The sequence below is a fragment of the Phasianus colchicus genome, chromosome 4, assembly GCF_987193195.1.
Source record: "Phasianus colchicus chromosome 4, bPhaCol1.hap1.1, whole genome shotgun sequence".
Lineage (NCBI taxonomy): Eukaryota > Metazoa > Chordata > Aves > Galliformes > Phasianidae > Phasianus > Phasianus colchicus.
In genome coordinates this window covers 59,581,569-59,607,589 of record NC_143439.1, presented here as the reverse complement: position 1 = coordinate 59,607,589, position 26,021 = coordinate 59,581,569, and the positions used below count along the sequence as shown (strand labels likewise).

General features: G+C 38.8%; 1 long non-coding RNA gene across 1 annotated transcript in view; it reads left to right on the top strand.

Annotated features, from left to right (window-relative positions):
• Positions 1 to 26,021, top strand: part of LOC116225802 (uncharacterized) — a 67,413-nt gene continuing 41,392 nt past the window's right edge. The window contains exon 1 of the long non-coding RNA XR_016466210.1: positions 1 to 509. This is a non-coding gene — a long non-coding RNA (uncharacterized LOC116225802). The remainder of the gene's footprint in view (positions 510 to 26,021) is intronic.

Genomic DNA, 26,021 nt, shown 5'->3' with positions numbered 1-26,021 from the left:
GAGTACTTCTCATAAAATGGATCCTCATTGTGCTGGATGATTCACGCTCATAAAGTCAAAGAATGCATAAAATGAGAAAAGAGGTGGATACCGCCTACAAGTGGAGTACAAAATAAGCTGAAGGTGGAAAAAGTTGGGCTGAAAGGGAAGGAATAAAATATGGAGTAAAATGGTTTTAAATTAATGGAGAGGAGATTTAGGTTAGTAGTCGGGGGGAAGTGTTTTTTGCTGAGAGGCTGGTAAAGCACTGGTGTAGGCTACTCAAAGAGGTTGTGGATGCCCTATCCCTGGAGGAGTTCAAGACTAGGTTGGATGGGTCCCTGTGCAACCTGATTTAGTGCCTAATGGAGTGGGTGGCAGCGCTGCCCACAGTAGGGTTTGGAACTGGATGATATTAGGAGGTCCTTCCACCCCAAATTCTTCTATGACACAAGGATTCTATGATTCTATGGAGTCTGCAAGCCTGTGCTGACTGCAGACATCTGAAGGGGATCAGTTTGAAAATCTAGGTACCTGTCAAACTTTGTATCATTACTACTATATAAAATAGTATTATTACTGTCTACATAATTAAAACAGAAAGTTCCTAGTATTTATCATTCTGATTATCCCAATTCGTGGCTTATTTTGCTAATAAGTGCTTACCAGGGTGGTAAATGAAGGATGCTGTCAATTCAAAAAATAGCTTTTTTTTTTTTTCCTGGCTTTGTGTCTAAATGCACTGTGTGTGCTGCATGTGGCAGTGTGGTTAGATTTTGGGGACACTGCAATCATGAGGTCACTCTGTTAAATGGTGCTTTGAAAGTGCATGGTACTGATAATTTCATTTTTCTGTAGCATCTTTCTCTACAGGCATAATTACCTAGCAGAATGGCTTGGAGTGGGAGGAGGCTTAGGTACTGTTTTTGTGGCCCCAATTAAGCAAAACTAAAGTCAGTAAGGCAGAAATAATGTTTAAATCTAGCAGCAGAGAGTACTGCCAGACTCCTTCCCCCCCCCCCCCCCCGGTTTTGGAAGTGATACAGGCTAGTAAGAGAGATCATGAATCAGGCTTGATTGGGCTAGCTCCCCATTGAAGAGAGTTTTGAAGTTGCTTCAACGCTGGGATTCATTGCCACCTTGGGCAACAAACACATCCTGCCTGGCCTCCTGTTACAGCTCAAGAAGGATCCCCTAAGAATGCGAGCCTAAATTTTCCTTTTCCTGAACCCCATAACTGTGTGCAGGACATTGGCAGAGCTTCCCTGCACCATCCTTTCTAGGGGCAGCAATGGTGATTTGGGGATGATGCTGCTGGGGAGATGCAATCCCCATATGCACATGGGGATTGCACCTCTAAGCGGGGCTGTTCTGGACCTTTAACAGGCTGACATGGATCCTCTGTACCCCAAATTACCTCTGATTTTAAGCCCTTTTGAGATAGTTTGAGGCTAGCACAGAGTATGCTATGTATGCTTCTATGCATTTGATCTAATTTGCAGAGCTCCATACATGGAGTTAATCATTGTAGCAGCCCATATGGGGCTGCATTTTGAATTTGTGGCTAAAACAGTGTTCATAACACATCACTGTTTTGGCTGTTGCTGAGCAGTGATTGCACAGCATCAAGCCTTGATTTTCATCCCAGTCTGTTCCACGCTGAGAAGTCTGGGAGTGAGAATGGGCTTGGATGGGGTCAGCCAGGACAGTTGATCCCAACAGACCAAAGGGATATTGCATGCCATGTGACATTGCATTCAGCAATAAAAAATGAGGGAGGGTTTTTTTTGGAAGATGGACACTGTTTGGAGACCAGCTAGGCATTGGTCTACTCATGGGAGGTGGTGAGTGAAAGCCTTTGCATCACTTGTTATTCAGGATGACAATTTTTAACACAGGCACACAAATATAAGCATCATCCAGGTCTGACGCAAAGGCCCAACCACTTTTTTGAAATCTTTCCCAGACAGTGTCCAGAAAAAAAACTGTTCTTTTGCTTTTAATTTGTAAAGGTCAGCTTTTATGAATCAGTAATAAGATCATCCATGAAAGCATTGTATGCAGTGCTGTTACAACAGAAAAAAATGCATAAACGGATGCTGATACGATTCATGTGTTGAAGCTGCTTCAGCTCTGGCTCTATAAGCTTGTCAAGTAGGAAGAGACTTTAGCTAAGGGAATGTTAGGAGCATAATAGTAAATCTTAAAGGTTATACTCTCTTAGCATAATTATATGTCTGATCATTTGAAAAACTATTTAATTACAGCTGGCATTATTCATTTGAATTATCTTCTTAAAAAAAAAAAGTGCTGTGGGTTTCCCTGAAAACCTTTAAAATGACATACATAGAAATACCCCAACCAGTCTTCACAGTATCAGTTCAAATAACCACATAGAATCACAGATAAAGGGAAAATTATTTAATTACCCTATTGGTTAAATATGGATTTGGAAGTCCTGAACTGAGACATTTTCTTGGTGCCAAACTGCATTAACAGTCAGCAAAATGACAGCTAATTGAAGCTTCACTTATAAAATATTAGAAGATATTAAAGCCTTTATCCTTTTTCTTTAGGAATTATCCTAATTCCTTTATCAGGAAACAGAAGGTGAAGGTGTCATGAGTCCTACCTCTGTAATATGGGACAGGACAAGTATTCAGGGTGCCAATTAAGACACACAGAACACACCTGTATTTGTGTTACAGATTTATATTCATCTTGTTTGGAGTTGCTGTAATGAATCCTAGCCCAGTGACTTTGCACTGGTTGAAAGAGGTTCGAAAGAGAAAAAAATGATTACCCATTGTGGCTGAGGAAAGGAATGGCATGTCGCTAAGGTATCTTTCAAGTCAAGTGGTGGTCATCTTGGAAAGAAAAGAAGGATTATACTCAACCTTATTTGCAAACAGAAGCTGCCCTTTATAGCAGCAAAGTGGAGATTTATGTTTTGTTGTGTGTAATACCATACTGTGCAGAGAAATGCCTGGAAAAGGTTTGGTGTTTGGCACAGATTTCTCCTCAGAACTCCTCTATCAAATCAAGCAAAACATATTCAAATAGCAACCGTGTGTTTTGTAACACTTCAAGCCAAATGCTGCAATATAATATAAACCACATTGCAAAGCTTACTCGAGGGGGTGTGGCATGAATATTTTGCCCTTGAATAAAGGAGCATGAACCATGAGGCTGTCTCCTCTGTGTACCCTTCTGGTATGTCTCCTAATAGTAATACAATGCAAAAGGCAGCACCTTCTGTATACATACATCTATAAATATATATATTTGTATGTATATATTTATATATACACAATATGAACTTGTTTAAGGTTAGCAACCAGTTCTATAATCTCAGTGTATTTTGTTGAGTGCATGTAGCTTCAGCCCCTGTAATGCAGGCTGAGCACGTGTTGTCAGGAGAGTGGGGGCAATGGGTATCTGAAAGGTTTTCATATTTTTTAATCCAAGTAGTTAAATACTAATTTGAGTGTGACTAAGGGAAGTTCTTAATGCATGTAAAATGGTTTATAGGAACATAATAATAATGAAAATATACTTTTGAAACGCTGTGGTTTTTTGACCATAGAAGTCAGAGTAATTCAATTACAGCTCCTCATCTGAATTTGATCCTGGGATGATACTAACACTTCACGGAAGAGTAGGATTGCATCACTGCAACTATTTTCGTGTTCATGTTTCTTAACTTCTCTGCAGGCTCTTGGGATTTTTGGCATTTAAACAGTAGAGAGTTTCTTCTGGAATGAAGAACAAACATCCAAATAGGAAACAAATGTGTTTTACTTTTTCATGAAGGTCTTGGTAACAGACACTCTCTGAGGACTTGCTAAATTTGAAACATTACCTGTGCTTGCAATACATGTATTTCAGAAGGTTCATCCACAGATTTCAACCTGTTTTCACTTCTGCTGCTTATAAACAGTATATTTTCCAGATGTGTTCTGTGTAGCTACCTAGAAGGATTTGTACTGGCTTTCTAAGTCCATGCATTAGGATACTCTGTTTCTCTCTGCCCTTGCATCTTGCAATGATGAGTGCAAATCCCTGTTCACCTGGGGAAGTCTGAGGAAAAATATTTAACTTAATTATCTCCCCAGTGCTTGGGGACTGCCTGATGTGAGAAGGGAAGATGAAGCCTTCTAGCTTTCCACTTAAAGAACACTGAGTTATTCCATTCTCAGCAGATGATGTTTTATCATCTTCTTCCACCTCCACAGATGAGCAATATCCTGGGAACAGGCAAGAAGCAAGCAGATTATATCTTATCTTAGAGCATGCAGTGTTGGCTGGGGCTACTTGCCAGAATGTGGGGGGAGACTGCAACCCAGAGCTGTTCAGGGTACTGTCATTAGGTATACCCCTTTCTAGCAGACAGGGGAGTCTGGCTATCTTCCCATAGCTTCAGGCAAACCTGCTGCTTCTGGAGACATTTGACTCTGAGTTAACTGTTGGAACTAAAACTCCCTCCTTAATGCTGAAATATTGATGGTGTTCTGCTGCTCTACAACAGCAAATCATAAAATAAGCTGAGCAGACGTATTGCACGTGACAGGCAAGTAACTAGACTGAACTAAAAGAATGTGGTGTATTCCCATCCCTCTATGCCCATCTACTGTCAGGAGCTAGCTGGTAGGTAAGCAGATTTCAATTTAATTTCACTCTGTCTGAGTCAGGGTGGAGTAACCTTCATAGGAATATAAAAATGGATCCTTCCACCATGGCCATAGAGTCTAACCTCAAGTATGGCTCTTAGTATCCAGAAGAATAAAATTATCCTGCTCAAAGCAGAAAGGGAATATATATCTGAAGAAAAAGACTTCAGTTTACTGCAGTTGCACTGTAAACCTATATCCATGTCCTTAGTATCTGTGAACCAGAGAATATTACACTGCAGTTACAAGTTGCCTGTGAAATCCTGTTTAGAAGTGGATGAAAATGACTGCTCTGTGTATTCTCACAAGAGTGGTTTCCATGGTGAATTTGAAGTATGTATAGTAGTCATACTTCTAAGTTAAAAGGAAGGCAAGCAAGTGTTGCCAGCAGGAGCAGGAAGGTGATCATCCCTCTGTACTCAGCTCTAGTGAAGCTGCACCTCAAGTGCTGTGTTTGGTTTGGGGCCCCTTGCTACAGGACAGACACTGAGGCCCTGGAATGTGTTCAGAGAAGGGCAACAAAGATGGTGAGAGGTCTGGAGCACAACTCTTATGAGAAGCAGCTGAGTGAACTGAGATTGTTCAGTCCAGAGAAGAGGACGCTCAGGGGAGGCCTTATAGCTGTCTACAGCTACATGAAAGGAGGTTGTGGCAAGGTGGGCATAATCCCTTGAAACTAGCAATAGGACTGGGAGAATAGCCTCATGTTGTGTCAGGGGAGATTCAGGTTGAACTTTAGGAAAAATTTATTTTCCAAAAGAGTAGTCGAATACTGTAATGAGCTGCCCAGGGAGGTGATCGAGAAATATTTTGGTGGGGAAATATTGGTGGTAAATGGATGGTTGGACTGGATGATCCTGGAGATCTTTTCCAATCTTGGTGATTCTATGATTCTATCTGTACATCTTATGAAAGTATCTTTCATTTATATGCTTACTATTTATAGTTTTGCAATCAAATGACAAACAAATATGTATATTTATGTGATAGCCATCAACATCTCCTAAACACAAAGTTATTCATGGATGATAGCAAATAGTAAAACAAGAGAAAGGGTTGGGCTTAACAAGTTATGTTGTCTATTTAAATGTTCATGTCACTTAGATCGGGATCCTTAAATATAAATTAGGTATTTTAATTAATGCTGTTGACTCTCTGTGGGCAGTGATTTCGGAATAGTCTTCTCTCCTAGCTGTAGCCAAATGCCTCTGAAAATTTTTAAAAAACCCTCCACTTAAGACAGAGTTCAAGTTCTTCTGTTCAAGAACTGATGTCCTTCACCAGTCCTATAAGCTTATCTATTTCTCTTCCTGATTAATTCTAGATTATCCCTCTTCTTGCGTTTTACCACTCTTGTGCAGTTGTAGACCACTCCAGTATCTGGGTACTTGCTCAGCCTTGTGACTTTCTGGGATTTCAGGTCGTGTTGCCTGGCAGCTATAGACCTCGAATGGTGAGATGTCTACACAAAAAGCTTATAATGGAGAGGGACTAGACTGGATTAGGCTATACTGTTTCTGAAGCCTTTCTAGTTAGTGCCTGATTCTGGCATCAGACAAAGATGTAAACCAGACACATTTCACAAGCTGCACAACATTCCTTTTTCAAAAGATTTTTAAAACCATCAGTTTTAATTACAACCTAATATATAGTCCTTATTCAAGTTCTGTTCTTGACAATGGTTCAACAGAAGCAGAAACAGAGTCCAGGAACCACAAATAGACCTACTATTCTGTCAATAACTGTGCAACGAAGGTTTCTAGGTCCAGTTTTCTGTAATGCATGAAGACTTGAAAGTGATAAAATTTAGACTGTCCTTTAAAAGTTGTACATTCTTTGTGCTGTGAAGTGGCTTTGGAATCAGAACAGGTGTGGGTTTCAGATCCACACTGGGCTAGTTAACTTCCTACTAGGGTCAATGGTTTGTTTTCATTTCTATACTTATTTCTTGCACGTAGCAACTTTAGTTGCTGTCAGATATTGCTTAGAGGAGCAGAGATAGAGTATCTTAGTGCCTGGGGAGTGCACAACAGTTAAGTTACTTGGTAAAAATCAATGCTGCTAACTTAACGGCATAACCTTCTAAAAACACTTACTTCACTTCTGCTACATCTGCAGTCTATGGCAGAATAATTAATATTACGCTACCTAATCATTAAGTTCATTCATATTCTAATGAATGACCTAGAGCCAAATAAGATTGTGAAAAAATTTTCATAGGTCTAACAATACCACTGCTGTCAGCCTATATCTGAATTCTGTAGGGTTTACAGGATCCAACTTAAATTTAGTACTTCGATCTAGATCTCAAATTCTAGTTCTAAACCTTAAAGGCAGCTCAGGGACACTTGCAAACTGCTCATCATCACCTGAGTGTACTAATACATCTTAATGGCCTTGACAAGTCTCACCTGCTGCTTCCCCACGTCCCTGCCAATGAGTAAAGACCCCCCCCATTCAGTTCAGCCCAGAGCTGTCAGACCCTACCTAGCAAACGATGCCACTGAAGTGTGAGCTTCCAGCTCAGTGACATCCATGTCTGGCTATAGATTCTGTTGATCCAAGCCAAAACCTAGAGAAGGGCTTCCTAGCCTGACCTTGAACCCACCTCATCGTGTTGGAGCTGCTCAGTAATTATGGGGTTGTGTTTGATTTATTTCACCAGATATGATTGTAACCCTGGCCAGCAATGGGCTTCCTGGCTTGATGCTAGTCCTGCTTTCCTGCCACCAACTTGCTTCACCATCTGGATCACTGGAGACTAGATGCTGTCTTTGGGTGTGCTCTGATCATCTGTCTGGGATGGTGGAAGGACCAAGATTGACAGATCTGTCATGCTCCTCGGCTTCTGCCCCTTGAGGCAGCCCTTATCCTAACTCTGATGAAGTCCACCTAACGTACTAAGTTCAGTTCCAATAACAAGTATTTGCTGGTAAGGACTGTGGTCCTGGTCCCACAAGTCTCACCAGCATTCAGCTGCACAATGTCCTTTCCAGTTTTTATAGACTGAGAACATTATGCTACCTATATACATATATAGTGCATGCCCTTCATTTAACTCCAACTGCCTTGCCATCCTGTAATAAGCAAGCTCTAGTTTCCTTAGTCTCAATCTTCAGTACTGTACCTGATTATGCTCTAAATTAAAAAAAAAATTCTCCACTATTCTGTATCTACATTATCAACTGACTTCACACTTCTGCTGACTGCTTTTGTCTCAGCCCTAGTTCTTTCTGTGTAACTACGGTGGTTTGACAGAGACTTGTGGGTACTTGGCTGGACACTTGAGGTTTTTTGATCGTAGTAATAGAAAGGAAAATACTGAGGAGCACCTAGCACAGTTCATTTCTCTAATTCCTTTAAATTGGTCCCTGTTGTGACCAATTTCATGTTTTTAATCATTTGTCTTGATATGCCTTCCATTCCTAGAAATAGAACCAGAGCAATATTGCATGTAATAAGGGACATAGCAAAAATCAAGAATATCCAATTCTGTGCTGAGAGCATAAGGGCTGACACCTGCTAAAACTTTACTCTTGCAGCTACAGTTCCAGTCATGTTGTATGAAACCATTAGGTCACAGTCTGAACCAGTGATTGAGCACCTGGTGAGGGGGCATGGGAGCACAAGTACAAGCAATTCACCTATTTGATGGGAAAGGGTGGATCCAGGTTCCACCCCTCCCTAGCCTCTTCTAAGAGATGGCAACTGAAAAGGAAGCATCTCTTATTGGAGATTGTCTCCTTTGTAAGTTTCCTGTGAGCTCTGATTCTCCAAAAGGGTATTTTTTTCTTTATTACTGAATTGTAACCACTACCTTTCTTGGGTGATCTAAGACTGGTTAAAGGCAACTCTATGAGCTGCCTCTTATCCTTACAAAAGCTTTCTCAGGGGCTATAGTTGATATAAAGCACCTTAAAAATCAAACCTTTCTTTAAGTACTGCCATATGAATTGGTAAGCTGAATTTTATGTGTACAAATTTTTGAAGTTTAAGTAGTTAGTATGTGAGGGAAAGCAGATAGGAAGGAAATCATTAGTGTGTTCAGATCAAAACCACAGGAGCATCATCTGCTCTACCAGTTGCGGGGATGTTGACCTTAATGTAACTACGACTTCTGCAAACTGGGCTCTGTATTGCAGGGCAGGGAGAAACAAAATGGCTTTGAACTCTGCTTTCCACTCTACTTATGTTAGATGTATATTAGCTGCTCAGAAGGAAGAATTAGAATGGAAATGAACATTGCATTGGGGAAAAAGATAGGTAATCAGCATTACAAGCATGCATCTACTGTGACACAGTTAAATAAAAGTGATGTTTAGTATCAAGGAGTTATCGCTTTTGCCTACTTTCCTATTCATATACCATCTAGAAAAGTATTCTACAATGTCTCGTAGCAGTACCTCACTTTAAAACTTTCAATATTAAAGGGAAAATCCAACATTTAAAAATAACAGATGGCTATGTAGTGAATACAGAGCTGTATTTCACTCTTGGGGCTTTGTGGCAATTCAGAAGCTACTTGAGTTACATGCTCATGGTTAATAAAATCAGCAGAGCCACTCCAGTTAATTACAGCGTTCTATTTGTTCTGTAGTTTCTTATAATACTTCAAGTTCCAGTAAGAAATGGATAAGATATAATCCCTCCAAAGATACTGTGCTGCCTTTTTTTTTTTCCAAAAAACAAATGAACAAAAAAAAACTACCACAAAACTTCACAGCTGTAGACAAAATGTAAGCTCCATTATGGAATAAGAGATGCACTTTAATGTGCCTTTCACAGAGCAGCTTAATTGATAGTAATTCCAGACTGACCGGATAACAAACATTGTATTGCTTCTCATAGAGGGCTAGTAAAATAGAGTATTGCCTTCTGCCCAGGGGGGGAAATGGGAGCTGTAATGAATATGTAGAAAGGACTATTAAGAAACATGGAGCTGTCTCCAGTTTCTTTTAGTTTTTCATCCTGATTGCACTTCATTCTCTACTTGTTGTCCTTTTTTTCCCCAATGTTTTCTCAAGAAAATATGTGTAGTCAAATAGACTAGAATGTTTTCTTGATCAAATAATTGAGGCAATGTAAAATAAGTCTACCACACCAAGGAAATCTGGAGAAGTTTGAGCCCTTTTTGCAAGGAAGACTATGAATTATTGACTTAGTATTTTCATTAAAAAGAAAAAGGGTAAGCTTTTGTTAGTACAGTTTCATTTCAGAAGAAATAAAACCAGTGACTAAAAAATGTAATAATTACATCCCCCTCAAAAGCCTGTCCACTTTTGGCTCCATAACCCTTACAGACAATGGACCAGCAGGAGTTTTCCTTTTGTTTCACTTAGTCAGATCTGGACCAAGGTTCTCCCCTTAGACTGCAAATTCATAAGGCAGAGGAGAATGGTAGACCTATATACCCGTGGATCAGGGACTTGATAGGGTAGGTATGTGGATTGATCTAGGAAACAGCAGTTAGAAATACATCATGAGGATTGCTATATTCCTTTATTTTTTCCCTTAAACGTGGTGTTGGGAGCTCCTTCTCACTGTGCCTTACAGAGCAATGAAAGTCCCTGTCGTGCTCTTAGCTCTCCATCAGATAACCAAGTGGCGTGCATGAAGTGTTTGGGTTATTTCTGAGCAAAATTTGTGCAATGAATTTATCGTTCTGCATAGTAGTACTGGCCTTTCTATAGTGAACTTGGCTAGGTTGTGAAATAATTCCTTGGTATAATGGATGAATATTTCAAAAGCCTTGACTGATCACAGGAACCATTCTACTTGACACACTAATAAAGGCAAATCTCACTTCCAGCACCTTACAAAACTACAGGAGGCATATTTGTGATTCTTTGAAAAGGAAAGCCTGTGACAAATGTAAATAATTCACAAATGCTAAAACATCTACTTCATCTAAATAATATTTTAAAGTGTGGCTGTATTTCTCACTAAAGCTTGTTTTAAAATGGTAAATGAATGTTATAGATGGCTTGTAATTCATTAAAATTTGTAGAGTTCTATAACTGATGCTGGAAATCTTTATATAGTAAAACCTACTGTGTGTTGAAGCTGGCATCTTCCAGCCACAGTTACAGCTGTGGCATTGATGCCTTTGAAGTACTCACAGCTGGGGCTGGAGCTCCTCCCTGCAGACACACACGCACAAAAAAAACCAAAAAAAACCCAACCTGCTAGCTTAAAACATAGGATTTAAATTTGCTGCAGCTTAGTTGGAACTTGACTTAAAGATTTGATTTTCAATGCAGAAAGCCATTTTTGCATCTGCTTCAAAGGCAGGTGATACCACAACATCTCCAGTCTCAGGTGTAGTTAAAAAACCTACTCTGACAGCAAAGGTAAGCCACCAGCTTAAAAACATAGGTTTAAATTCATTTTATTGCTGAGCATCTGTTACATGTAAAGACCTTAGCTTAAATTTGAGCCTCTTTCCCATGCAAAATGTCATTTAATCAATGGCAGTGTTTCTAATGTACCCATCGCCCTTCTCTTTGAATATCTCTGCCCACTGCTCAGCAGGAGTTTTTTCCAGAACAAGCAGAAAGTGAGCTCTCTGGGTTCAGATTCCTTGGTGCAAACCAGCAGGGCTTTATGCTGAGCTGCCCCTACCTGAGAGCACTTCAAAGGAGGAGCCTCAGCAGGAGCCCAAGCTGAAACCGAAAGCACTGTGTTTCATCTAGCACGGGGGGTTTAAAGAGTCCTCAGTCTCGAGGGCAACTTGTTCATTTAAAAAATGTTTTTAAAGTGATGTGTTATATGGCTGTTGTAAGACTTTGAAGAGGGTAGTTCTTGCCACATATAGTTTTCAATATGCTTCTTTCCTTCTGGTCAGCTTTATGAGAAAACAAAATAGAAAAAGAAAAAAGGAATGAGCCTGCTCTTTCAGGAGTGATGTCATCCCTATTTTGATGCCGCATCCACAGAACAAGAGAATGTGGAAAAGTGAACTGGAAGGGTTGCTTGTTCTTTTCAGTGTTCTTTTATTATGTACAAAGTCAGTGCCATTTTAGACACTGTCCTCCTTCTCTGTATTCCTGTTATTTTTCATTGAGTTATGATGCTGCAGCGTGGTCTCGGGAGATTTTGGAATGTCTGCTTGAGGATGAAGGAGTATGCTGACTTTAAATCCATGAGCTTAAGCCATGTTAAAAGTGTTAATGTATTTACTTTCCATTGATTTCCATATTAGGGGAAATACGTGGATTTGTTTTTCTTAAGTTAGGAAGGAAACACCTATGCATCTCTTTTGGGGTTTCATATTACTTTTTAAATTTTTTTTTTGTATTATTATTATACTATAACTCTGATACTACAAATACTAAGTGATTTTATACACAATTTTTTTTTTTTTCCCCACAAAAATGTCCTGGTCAGGTTCACAGGCATGTGCTTCACTGCTGGTAGATCTAGCAAATAGAGTAGCTTACTTAGTGATTACTGAATTCCTGTATTTATAGAACATTATAAGTCAAGGTTCAAATTCAGATTTTGTCATAATTTTGGATTTTTAAAAAATGCTTTCAAGATAATATGCTTGTGTAGTGCATCAGTCCTGCAACTGATCAGTCAGCCTCAAGAAGGCAGTTAACCTAAAATGGTGAGCTAAATAGCTGTATAATTAGCAATAACAGCTATAGCAAAGTGTAGATCTGATAGGTCTGGCAAAACTTCAGGAACTATTCTTTATTTTCCGAATCAGAAGTGCCCCTTCCTGTTCCTAAATCTAGCATCTTCTGTAAGTCTAACTCCCTTTAACTTGTATTGTATTTTCTGTGAAAGCTCAGAAAATAGGTACTTATTCCCATTTAGGAACTCTGAAAAGGGAAAGAATCTCCTTTTTCCCAACTGAACAAGAACGCTGCAAGTGCAGCCTAGGTATCATTTTTCAGGCAGTTAGAACTGATACCAGCTGTCATACAAATTCTTTCTTACAGTGCTGGCACACACACAGAAAATAAATAAATAAAAAAATCAGAGCTCCCAGCCATAACATGCATTTGTTCTAAGTTATGTTCATACACACTTGCAAGTTCAACTCACCCCCGCGTACATAAAACCTGGCTGTGTGCCTTTGTATCTGGAGAGATCTCAGCCCAGGTGAACCTAATAAAGCTAGTTTTAGCTCCAGATCTGCAGTGCTCAGGTGAGTAGTTTTGAACACCGAGCTGCTTTGTGTGCATTACTACCAGTTGTCAGCTGTGAGTAGTTTCAGCTAATTTCTTTACTAAATTGAGTTACAGAGTGTTTCTGCAGTAACTGTTTTTGGTGTCTGGAGTGCTTAAAGACCAAAAGAAACCTCAAAAAGTCAACTCCCTAAATTTTCGAGTTCAGATTCTCCAGTGAAAATCAGCTTTACAAGCAGGAAACATTATGAAATTGGCTGCTGGGGAGCTCAGAGGGCTTTAGGAACTGTAGCTTGTGCTTAGTCCAGTTCAATGAACTCTGGGGATCCCTTGGTCTTTGTGGAAAACTTGAGGTGATCCTGGGTGGTGTAACAGAGCCTATACAAAGGAAAAGCAGCCACCCCCTTAAAAAGCCTATTGCTGCTGCTGAATAGTAAGTCCTCTTATTACCAGTGAAAAATTCCTGACTTCAGTTTTTTTTTTTTAAACATCCTTGTAGATCAATCCATTAATGTGTAATTCTGGAGCTGCTCTGAAAAAAAGCCTTATCTTCAAATATCGCTGTTAAAAAGAGACATAGAAGGTAGTGTTTCCAGTGAAGGGCATCACACATCACAGTGGGTTTTGGAGGCATGCTCTGCATTCTGGGGTGTGCTATGGAGTTTGCTCGTGATTTCAGATAAATGATTCTGGCCATGTATTCAGTGCATTTAACTGGCTTCAGAACCAAGCCTAGACTTTGCCTATCACATAAACACAGTTACTGCCAGATCCTCCTACGAGCTAATTCCAGGATGCTGTAGCTACATTTCCAAGGTTTAGGGAGATCCTTCAGTTTATCTGTCTCCTGAGATCTGTGGAAGCTGTATATGCATAATTTGAGCTGTCTTCACTGCTTCCCTGCATCCCATCAGCATTGGCATAGCACTGTGTAACCAGTGGCAGACTGATGGCTCTGCAGCCTCCTAAAAAAAAAATCCAGGAAATGCTCTGCTAGAACGATGGCTGAGTTTTATACACTCAATGTATGCAAACTCATAGAGGTAAATGTAATGGAGTTAAGGACACCCTTGAGAAATTCTCTGTGAGGAGTGATTTTTAGATCAAGGAGGTGAGGCAGGTGATGACATTTTCAGAAAGAACCAAGGTGGAAGGCAGGGACAAACTACAGAAGATGCAGAAAGACAGGCTGCCTTGTAACTTCTAGTTACGAGCAAGAAGTGTCGAAGTGAAACATAATAACATCCATAACAAAATGCAGTAACTACTAAGTATAGAGTGCCAAAGAGGCTGGCAAATGTTCAAGAACAATACTTACTCTGTGTTCATAATTCCTGATTTGTGGAAATGCAAATCTTCAAATAAGCCTGCAGTAAGAAAGGAAATATGGAGTCTTAAAAACCTGGATGTGTGTATTTGTCTTTTTCTTTTTTCTTTTTTTTTTTTTTTTTTCTCTTTCTTTCTTTTCTTTTTTTTTTTTTCAAAGCTAGAAAGGAACCTAAAATGTGGTGTCATCTATTGTGAAGAGAAAATGTTTCACTTCTGGCAGGAGTAGCGTAGTCAAAGATGTGACTATGAACAGCATCAGGAAATGTATAGTGTGGTCATGTTTTTAAAAATAATGTTAATGGAATCTCACTGTACCTGAACAAGCTTTGATTCATGTGCACGTTGTTCTGTTGCTGCCCGCTGCATGCTCAGAAGCTGAATTTATACATAAAGATCTGTATTCTGATGAGAATTTGAAGTGAAATTTAAGTGCTACAAACTAAGTGTACAGTTCGAAGAGGCTCTGTCAAGACTATCTAGAAGTCAAGCTCCTTGGTCCCAAATGAAGGAATGAAAATATATGCATACACATTTTTTAAAGTTCAGGGATTTTTTTTTTCTTTTTTTTTTTCAGTTTTGTTGGAGGCACCTACGACTCTAAAAGCTATATCAGAATTCTCAAGTATTTTATTGCTAGATTTTCTATACTGATTACTCAATTGGTTTTCGACTCGTCTCTGACTCACATCTCATAGAATCATAGAATCACAAGGTTGGAAACGACCTTCAAGATCATCTTGTCCAACTGTCCTCCCATTACCATTGCTACCACAAACTACTAAACCATATCCTAACAGAACCCTTAGTAGTCCCATAATTTAGACATTAAAAATACATAGCTTTTCTATTTACTCTATCACAGTCTACTGCCATTATTTTCTCTCACTTAATAACTGTAGGGAGAGTTAAAAAAAAGTCTTATTTTCTTCTCTCCTCGTGTGCAGCCACTTGTCAAATGAAAAGGCTTTGCAACCTTATGCGACAAACTGCTTCTAAACCTTCTACTGTCTTTATTTCATGTTATCATTTTAGGTAGGCCTCCAAAGTCATCACAAAAATTCCAGAGTTTTCTATTGAAAAGAGTGTGCACTTTGAGCACAGTTTAAAATATATTGCACCCATTGTAGCTATTGATGAATGTCACCTGTAGTGAGCCACGATTTTTTATTTTCTAGATTTAATTTTATCCTGATGCTTTCCTGTGTTGATGATTTTATTCAGTGTTTGTAGAATTCTTAGTAGATTTCTATGGGAGGTTGTTCCTTACTTGAAAATGTGTTTGTGGTGGCCAAAATAGGCAGTGCTAGCTTGTGATTTACAGTAGAAGTAGGTGGACATCTGATAGATAAAAATGATTCCTTAACTACTTCTAAAAATTGAGATTATAATAATCCTGAAAGATGTGGTTTTCTTTTTTTAAAAGAGAAGAAGAAAAAAACTTGTGACTAAATGTCTACTTCTTAAAAAGCTTACCAGTGTTAACTTCTGTCACGGAGTAACAAAAGCCTTAAATATTGGCTATTATGCTTCAGATATCTGAAAAGTGCTATGTGTTCAGAAGAAAGCTGTCTAGTGCTATAAGGTAGTATAAGTCAAATTGTAAATGTGTAGCAACTCCAACAATTACTTGTTACTCAAAATCTTGCAAATCGGAGGATTGTTATTGCATATATAAGTATTACATTTCTAATTTATTTTCTGCATTTTTGTACAGATTGATGCTTAAAAGTACAAGGCCTAAAATAAAAGGGGGGCGATATGAGTAAACTTGCATGGAAAAAAGCAAATCAAACAAATCTTGCAATTATTCTAGGGACTATTTTGAGTGTACTGAGGGACTGAGGTTTTCAATAGTGGCTCTGTAAAATGAAGTAGGGAGGAAATGTCAAAAAGACTGACATCCAACTGAGGAAGATGAACACTAAAAGCAATGCTAATAACAACATAGCTGAATAATGTGATAATTGATCACCTAATTCCTTATTCCTTCTAACTAAACCTGGCTAGAAATCATCCACAGCAGGGATGGAACACTACCCAAAAATTTCCCCATATGACTATTTTGATGAGCCACTCTTTTGACAACCTACACCTCACCTGCTGGTTTTGGGTTCCAGCCTTCACTGTGGTATAGGCAGCTTTGGAAATAAATATCTTGGAATAAGTACTAGACAAATTATCAGACATTTCTATTATAGCTAATTCCAAAATTTAATCTTTTCAGTACAAACAGTGCAAATTATAAGTGTCTATATCAGGTTATAATGACAGTGAAGTCCATCTGATCTACTTTCCCACAAGTTTGGATTGGATGCTTCTGGTGAACTGTGAAATGACGAACAAAGAATATAAAGACTCCAAGCCACCAGGAGTTTATTAAAAGTGTAAGCTAATGATAATGAGAAAATGAGAACTAGGTTTCATGTACTCTGTGGGGGAAAAAAAAAGACAGTCAACTTATGAAACGTGGTTAAAAAGTACTCATATTTGCTGAGAGCAATGAAATTGATCAGAACTTTCAAATATTGTTGCTTGAATGAAATTTCAAATATTATCCAGAAGCAAAAAATGTGAGAATTGTGTACCCTTGCTTTTCTACACAAAATATAGCAGATTTCCTGGGGCTTTTACTTTCAGACATTGTATGCACAGCCCAAGCAGATTTCTGGCATTTCCAGGAAATTTCATGGATTGTCCGTCCAAACAGAGTAGGATGGAACAAACATCATGAAGTAGTGTCGTTGGAATGACCCACTGTCTTAATGGGAGCAGAGATCTTGTTTGAGAAGAGTAGTCTGTTCTTATGAGCAGTTAGTGCTAGTTTGTCTTACAAACAACTTGCTACTTAGTACTTGGAAGTTTTTATTCAGGGCATCTAAAGTAAAGCAATCAAAACAAAGCCACCTCCAAAACAAATGAATTATACATAGTATTAATGCAAAAAATTGATTACTTCTTTTTCCAATCAAGCATTGGTTACCATGTAAATAATTTGCTCCTGAAAACTGAACGTAAGCTTCTAAATCATTTGGACACCTATTTAAAAAAAGACAAAACAAAACAAAAAACAAAACAAAAAAAAAACAGATTTGAAGATCTAGCTCACAGCACAGCCTGAGTCTTGATCAGGCACCACAGGAGGAAGAATTTGCTATTCAGTTGTGTAAAAAATTAATGAACTTAAACCAAGTTTTATATCAGTTCTTATAGCTCAAATGTCTACCAGGAGCCAAGTCCTCATTCAGTGACTGTGACATTACAACGGCATTGCACAGAACTTATACTGCTTATCCTCTCTCCCTCAGCCACCTGTATTCTTGTAATAAAATTGTGATTACTTTTAACTGAAAGGGATGAATTTCACTGCATACGTGATTCAGAAAATCAATTATAAAGCTACAATTAAGGTACAGGAAATGTTGATATATTAATTTTCATGCTGCCAGTATCCTGTGCTATTTCCTTCTGAACTTTGTAGTACCTGGCCTTCTGTAGCAAAAACAGTGGGGTATAGTGGTGGGACCTGAAAGAGTTGTATTACAAGCATGTGTGAAGGTATTGTCAGATGGCATTGCCAAGATTATTTTCAGTATCTGTCTTCACAACAACAGAAAACAGTAGCAGGAAGAATTTAATTATCTGATTTAAATGAATACAATCTGATTTCACTAATCTTTTTCTGGCGATAATTAGCACGTTGTTCAATTTATTTTAGTAGCACATTAGTTTGATTCTATCTCTTGCCAGAAATGCAACCAGATGCTTCGTAGTAAGAAAATATCTCTAATAGGAGCCACCAGTGTTCTCTATAAAGATAATTAATATCTATAAATTATGATTAGTAAATTCTCTATAAATAGATATTAATATCTATTTTTTAAGTGAAAGTAATACTACTGTTCTGTTTTAATATTGTACTTCTAAACAGAATTCAGCAATGCAAAAGTCACATACAGAAGAATTACTCAAAAAAGGACCAATTGTTTGATAGAGGCTTTTTTGATTTAAGAGCACACTTGGTTTAAGAATGCAAGCATGAGCCAAGAGGCAGCCTAGTGAGGTGGGTTGTAGGGCCTACAAATCATGAAACCAAATGTTTTACATCCTAGTAGAAATTACCCTGCTAGAAGAAAAATACACTGATAAATGGGCTAATCCCTTTCTTAAAAGCCGCGAAATATTTTCAAATCAGAAGAGCATAGGAAGAAATAAAGGCAACTCACAGCTGCTTTCCTTTTAGGTGCTTGGGCTCTGAGCTAGCAAAATGCTGAGATGGTTACCGCTGTAAAGAAATTTTACGCCATTGCTAGATACCTCACAAAGCTATCTGGAGGTCAGTGATGGTCTCAGTTGATTAAGTGCAAGTGTATTCTGTTGCTGTTTGGAGTTTCCTGTGGATGGCTAGCATACACAGGCAACCAATCAGCACTATGAGCACTGAACCATTATTAGTTATCTGTACATCTACCTCAAAGTGAGATAAGACAAAGTGCATTTTCTTACTCATCTACTTTAACCTGTATTCAATAATTCTGTTTAGTTTCACTGCTGTTTCAAATCTTAGCAAGGAGAAAATAAGTTTCTTTTGATAGACAGTTGCTAAAGGGGAAGAAATGATGATTCCTCCCTTTTTTCCTCATTTCTCAAGCTGTTCAAAGAGCTGATAAGTTATTTTTAAGATGTGTAACTATTTTATTATGTAATTCTCAAGAGAAAAAAAATATTTTGAGAACAATGTGCTTATTATACTGGTTTCTTGGGATTTCAGAGGATTTTCATATTTTTATATAGGACAATTGTGTAGAATACAAAGAATGTTTTTCCTTATATTTTAAAGCATAAGACCTATGTCTGCTATTTTTAAAAGATATGTCTAGAAGTGTATTTAAGAAAGGATACATATAGTTCTGTTAAAATTGACATACTGGAAAAAATATATAAAAAGTCCTAATGTTGATTTGAGAGAAACTACAGATCATGAAAACATCCACCCTCACTATAACATAAGCAATGATGTCCAGCATTTGAGGGGATCAAGAAGTTAGTATGCATGGGGCACTTACAGTAGTATAACCCCAGTAAGTCTTGCTAATGTCACTTCCAAAACAAGTATTCCTGCTGTAGGCTGATATTCCCCTCCTCCTCCCCCCCCTCCACCCAAGTACAGCTTTGCTGCAGATTTGTAGTTATCAGCCAAAACATTTATCTGAAAATCTGCTCATTGTCCAAGAAATCAGTTTAAAATAGAATGGGTTATTCCAACTCTCAATTCGTTTAGCATATGGCATGCGAAACAGTAGAGATTTGGCTGTACTTGGAAATCATGCTATGCTTTATTTGAGACTTTTATGAAAGCATTTGAAGCCATAAAATTTACAGTACTGTATGTATAAATGAAAACTTAAAATTTTGCATGAAGTAGTCATTGTGGCAGATGGACAATTTCATAATTACAGACTCCACAACTATAGAGTCTTGATTTAGCAGAAACTAGATTCAACAGGAGTCTTCCTGTTCTATTTAATTTTTCTTGTAGGGGACAGATATGAACCCTATTTTTCTTGTAAAGCAACCTGAAAATTCAAGTGTTTATTTTTCCCCTCTCCTTACTCTGCTAGAGGTGGTCCTACATATTCACGTTAAAGAAAGTAATTGCAGGAATTCCTAGGAAGAGGTGGAATAGTGGTGATGCTACATTCTCTGTCCCATTTACTGCTGTCCATTGTAGGATGGACTCTGTTATGTACTGCAGGAATGATTCCTCAGATGTTTATCCTTTGTTCTCTTGTTTTTCTATTCAAGTTTAGTGTTTTATCTAACTGAGGCAATGCTAATTTGACCTCTTTTTTTTCCTGTAGTTTGTACTTGCTCATGTTGTAGAATAGAAAGTTCTCTATCTGTGTGCAGTTTCTGGTGGGATTACATCTTTCATGCTGTGCTTGTGACTGTACAATTAGTTTTTTATTGCCTAGACTTGCTTTATTTGCAAGCAGAAATTATTTTGGCTAATCTGTACCTACTTGCAAAATAGGTTCCCCTAATGCTTCAGCTGAAGAAAGTTTTTAAAAATAACTTTGAAACAGTTGATTTTGAGACTTATGAGCTCAATCTTATTTTCAGACTATGTTCAGCAAGTTGACAAAGGTACTATTTATAAAAGCACTATTTAACTTCAAGGGAACAAGTCTTCCTTAATGGCTCTGTGCATCATACGGAAGTATGTGTGACAAATGTATTTCTACTTAAGATTGAACAACAAGGTATGTTTCACTACTGTGGAGTGAGAAGTCTCAATTTTTGTGCAGCTGTCATACCTGAGCAATATATATATATATATATATATATATATGTATGTGTATATATATATGTATGTATATTTATATATAATACATATATATACATATATATGAATTATTTTTATATATAAAAATATAAAAATATGTGTATATATATATATATATTTTTTTTTTTGACAGAGGCTTAAATCTGTAAGTATCAGGGGAAATTTCAATAAGAAATTGAAATACTTCCTCAGAAAATTTTACAGCATCTTAAAGTGGTTAGCTGCTAATTTTTCTGTTCTCATTTGCTTCAAAAAAGCTCCTTTAACATTACAGTTGCTGTCAGTATGACTTTGCCTTTAGTAAATGGTACATTGCTACTTTAGCGTCCAAGCTGTTCGCTGTTAAGAGAATGTCTCATTTACAGGGATGGGACTCAATGCCCATGTCTTTATGCTTCTAAAATAGCAGCATCCCAGGGCAGATGAAAACACAGCATGATTATCTTCCTACAAGCTTTCTGTGTGCATGGCTGCTTTGGTGCACAGCCTGTGGACTGCCTGCGGGACAAACTTAATTTTGTACGAACACCCCAGGCATCCTTGGTCCTAGCAGCTCTCCTGTGGTGGGGAGGATGCTCTCCTGTCCCGTGTAAAGCTGGTCTTGTAAACTTACAGTACTGAAGAGTTGAGACTTAATGAGATTAGTGTTGATGCCCTTTGTTGAACAACACAGACATAATACGTGTCTCTGCAGAGTAGCAGGAAGAATGGGTTGTACTCTTTTGGAGGATACTGCATATTCTGTTAATTTCTTTCAGTTCTTGGATAAAGAACTGAAATCCATACATTCAGATGTCTGTTCTACTTCTCTTTTATAACTACACCTTTTGTTTTTTCTTAATTATTTTGTTGTTCATGACCGCAAAGGTACATCACATACACTTGGAAATAATAGTTATTCATCAACACAGGGTCTCAGTTTCTAATAAAGTAGTGGTGTTTTTTTTTGTGCTGATTAGTTATGATGGGAAGGGACAGCTTTTACAACACAGCTTTAGTAGTATCTAGAAAAAGTGGAATGAAAAATGTGTCTTACAGCTGGCATAATGTAAGATAGATTTTTTTTGTTTTGATCAATGGAAACTCAGTCAAACCAAAAACAAACAACAACAACAAAAACCAGCATAAACCGAACAAGCACAAGACGTCCAATTCTCCCTTTTTGTTGATAGATAGTTTTATGACTAATAAATAATGGAATACCATTATACATGCTATATGTATATTGTGCATTGTTGCTCTGAAACAGTAGTGAGCGGGGTGTAGTATTACAGAATTACATTTAAACTTTTCAAGGAAATGGTTAATTTTCAAACCTTTGTGGATAATTTTCCCTGTTCTGTTGCTTGGAAAAGGAAAGCATTTCCCTCTGTTTCCAGTGGATTTTGCTGACACCTGGGTTAATTTCCTACAGATTCCACAGCTTCAAATACAAGGCCAAACCTCTGATTTGTAAATACTAGTGTGTGTTCTCATGTAAATGAGGTTGGCACATCTGGTTGGGAGTAGGAGGATCTGTGTATTGTGTACCACTTTGGTTGAAGACCACTTCCATGTTAATGGAATGCCTATGTATAATCAAGATCACAGGGTTTGCATAATGTATCAACTCTGTCAGTATAAATGAGGTCACATCACTCTTATCCTAAAAGTATGCTTCCAAACTAAATTGAAAGATCTCAATGCCAGGGAAGACTTATGGGAATGTTAGTTTAATTATTGGATATGATATATAGCTGTTACTGTAGTTCTTTAGAGTTTTTAGCGAGATTATATTGATAATCTGAGCTGTGTTTAATAAAAAAAACCTGAACAATCAGTTGAAAAAATAACATGAAAACAAATGCAGAAAAAAAATCTTGTACCCATCCATGTCAGAATGAAGGAAAAGTAACTTCTGCAGAAATGAGAAAGCTGAAATTTTGGTCCACAAAGATGTGTTTAGCTCTGTTTCCGCTGATGGGTCTGTTCACCTTTTTTCATTTGTGCAGTATAAATTTTAGATGTGAAGCTTAGCACACTGAAATAGGAGATTGCTTATTATGCCCTCAAATGAGAGAGACTGAGTTCTTAAAAGATGCTTCTCAGAATTATGTGTCCTCTGTGAAGTGGTCTGTTTCTGTTCTCTGCACTGGGGGCCTGGAGAGGATATAAATGTCTAATCTCTTCAGTGTGAGTCTCTTGGTACTCATCTGCATAGATTTTGTCAGGTTTCACTCTTAAAGTATACATTTTAACAAGAAATATTGACATAATAACTTTTGCCATTGAGGGAACAGCGCATCATATGGAAAAGCTGTTCAATGCTAAGTACCAAGTATATCTAGATATATCTTTGTGAAATACTTAGAAATTGCCGATTGACCTTATCATGCCTTTTGGAGCAGGCAGTTACCTGCAGGATGCTCTCAAAGCTGCCTGGTACTAATAGGGGGTTGCCAAATGGATCAGTGAGGCATTGCTGAGTGTTGTGCCTTTAAAACATTGAGAAAACCCACTTTATTTCTGTCTCTTCTAGTTCAGATGATATGACAAGATAACATATTCATCTCATGTCTAATTGGGACATGAAGGAGCAGTTGAGTAATTGGGCAGTTTCTTTTCTGTATCTTCTCACTCATCTGTGTTTCAGTGTCACTATCACGTTTCCCAGGCATTAGAATGAAGTGTCATATTTTGTCTCTTCTTTTTTTCCTAAAAAAAATCAAGCTGGGCTTTGTTACAAAGATGAGAAGCATGAGTTATTTCTTTTTACTATTTTTCTTATGCCAGCTTTGAAACAGATTACCATGGAGAGTTATCAATCAGATAAAATAATAATAAAACCATGGCTGCCTTCTTTGTGGCCACCAGCACCTTCTGTACCTCAGCACAAAGTGTTACAGACAAAAGCAATGTTTTCTCAGTATAGCACTGATGTAACATTGTCTGGCATAGAGATGCAGGTCTTATTAGGTATTAATAATTATTAGGTATTACACATGTAGTTCAGAGTACCACAGTGACTTTTTGCCACCCTGGAAACCATAAGCTTCTGGCTTGGCATGCAGCTAAAAAAAAAAAAAATTAGGTTGCATTTGCTACTAAGTTCTGAAGTTAGCAGGAAGCATAAGCCAGGAGCCTCTCTGGTTCACAAGATGAGATTCTGTTGACCATGTCAACTCATCTTTTCCTTTATGAAAAGTAACACCAGATAAGCTGAGCTGGCCTGTCTGTGAGTGTGAAGTCCTGGCTGGGTTTCTGCGCATATTCTGAACTCAGCTGTTTTCCAGCAAAGGAAGCACTTAGCTGATGTTCTGTATGAAAGTACAAGTCAATGGCTGAAACAGTCAACCCCACCAGGATGTACATAAAGTTCAGTGCCACACAGGGCAGCTTCTTTTGTAGGGCTGTGAAGTTTCCTAAGCCAATACAGATCAAGATGCTGAAGCAGTAGTAGTAGGCATGGAAGAAAGTCCAGTTCTCAAGAGAAGGCTGCAGCTACAATGCATGGGATCCCCATGCAGGATGGAAAACTGATCAAGATTGGATTCTCCACAGAGGCATTCACTGTCTGCATGCCCAGACACTTCTTAATTTTCTTGAGCAGGAGCCACAGCAGTGTTCGCAAGCTTGTCAAGGCCATGGAACGTGACCAGTGTCAGTGGATGCCCAGAATTTCATAGAATATTCACCACTACTTGAGGTGTATCACCCCGGTGCCTTTCTTTTAGATGTAGAAGGGAGTTTCTCCACCACTCTACCTCTTGCTCACACTCCCTGATGCTCCTTAATCTCTCCAGTTCCTCCTTGAGTTCTGCCACCAGGCTGAGCAGATCATCCACATCTCACGCAGGTCTGATCTGGTATCTCTGGCCACTGTTCAGTGCAGCAGCAGGTTCAGACCCTGCAGACAGATGCCTAAACAGCCCCATTTCTAGGCAAGCACTTGGCAAACACATTCTTTTCAGCTAGCATTTTCTGTCTAGTGGAGGCCTTGGCTAGATTTGCTGTCTGAAAGGAAGCTGATAGGTGAGCCAGTATCCTGAATGGGGGAGTGGATACTCTGCCTTCCTTGTGTGAACTGGAATTCTCTGCTGACATGATAAACTGCTTCAGAACTGAAGCCTCTCTATTCCCCCCTGTCCCTTCATCACTTACGCTGCGTTCCCCAGCCTGGCTGTGGAGACCCCCTGGGATGTTGAGGGAGCTGCTGGTGATGCTTCTACCCCTGCAGCAGCAGATGGACTTGCTGTGCCAACACAAGGTGGCCATGGAGCCTCAGATTCTTGTTCAGTGTTCATGGTCAATCCATTGCCCCATTCTACCCACTTGTATGCCTTCATGGGAAAGGTTTACTTTCTTGCTCCAGGATCACTCTCAGAGGAGGTACTGATTTCTTTGCTTTCTGCAGAAGGGACAAGATGGGGGGAAAGCACAGTTACACTCTACTGAAGATACAAGTGATCTGGCATTGCTACAGCTGATTGTATTCGGCTTGCCAACTGAAGCAAAGCCCTGTTGCTTCCTGCCCGTAGCCAGAAATTTAGTTTAAGTGCATTGGGTTGTTTTGTCTTGTTCCCAGAGCATAAACCCTTCTCAAAACAGATCTGGTGACTTTGAGGACACTGGGGCTCAGAGGAAGGTATGAGGACCTTACCTGCAGGGTGCATTGATACAGCAACCCTAACTCAGGAGTCCCTTTCAAAATGAGGATGTGCTCTCCTTGCTTAACTTGCAAGGGCAGGTTGCAAGTGGACAGTCTGATAGGTACACAGCTTACATGCTGCCACACGAGCTCTACTTGGTGCTTACTGTAGACAGATGTCTGGACATACGCTATTATGGACCTATTTGAAGAGATACAGCTGGAGGCATGAATTTTATAGCATTTTTATAGTTACAGAGAGTAGCTTGAAGAAAGGACTAGAACTGAGTTTATCCTTTACTGCTGTACTTTTTGTTTTGTTGCTTGTTAGTGAAGCCAGCCTGGGTGGTTTGCTCAGTGCTGAGCTGAGGATTGCTGCAGTCACTGTGCAGCACTGAGCAGGGTGATGCTGCTCTGGTAAGACAATGGGGAAAGTCTTGGAGATGATGGTTTATGTTCAGAATTACTTCTGGTGCTACTTAAAATACAGTGAAAATATTTGAGGGCTAATTTAAAGAAAAAAAATGGAAAAAGCAAACCACACACCTCCCCCTCTATGCATATACTTAACTTTTATGTAGCCTGAAGCATATCTGTTGTGTACTTGACTCTGGTAAGGCTGTTGGTCATTGCTTTTTCGTATTAAAACACCAGTACCTATACAGCCTGGATAAAGACAGGCCCTTGGCTTAGTACTTGTGTATGGGATCATCTCTTTTGTTGTGAGAGACCTTCCTGAATCTCCTCCACTGCACTTGGCTCCCAAGGAGTTTGCTTTGATGCAGTTTCATGCTGTGCCTCCCCAGGCTCAGTGCTGTAAACCATTCCAAGTTCCTCTGTCTCCTCACCTGCCCCTTTGATAGTGTCCTTGGTTCTCTTGTGCATGCTGATACTTTTTTTGCAATCTTCTGGTCGTCACGGGCAATATTCCTCCAGCC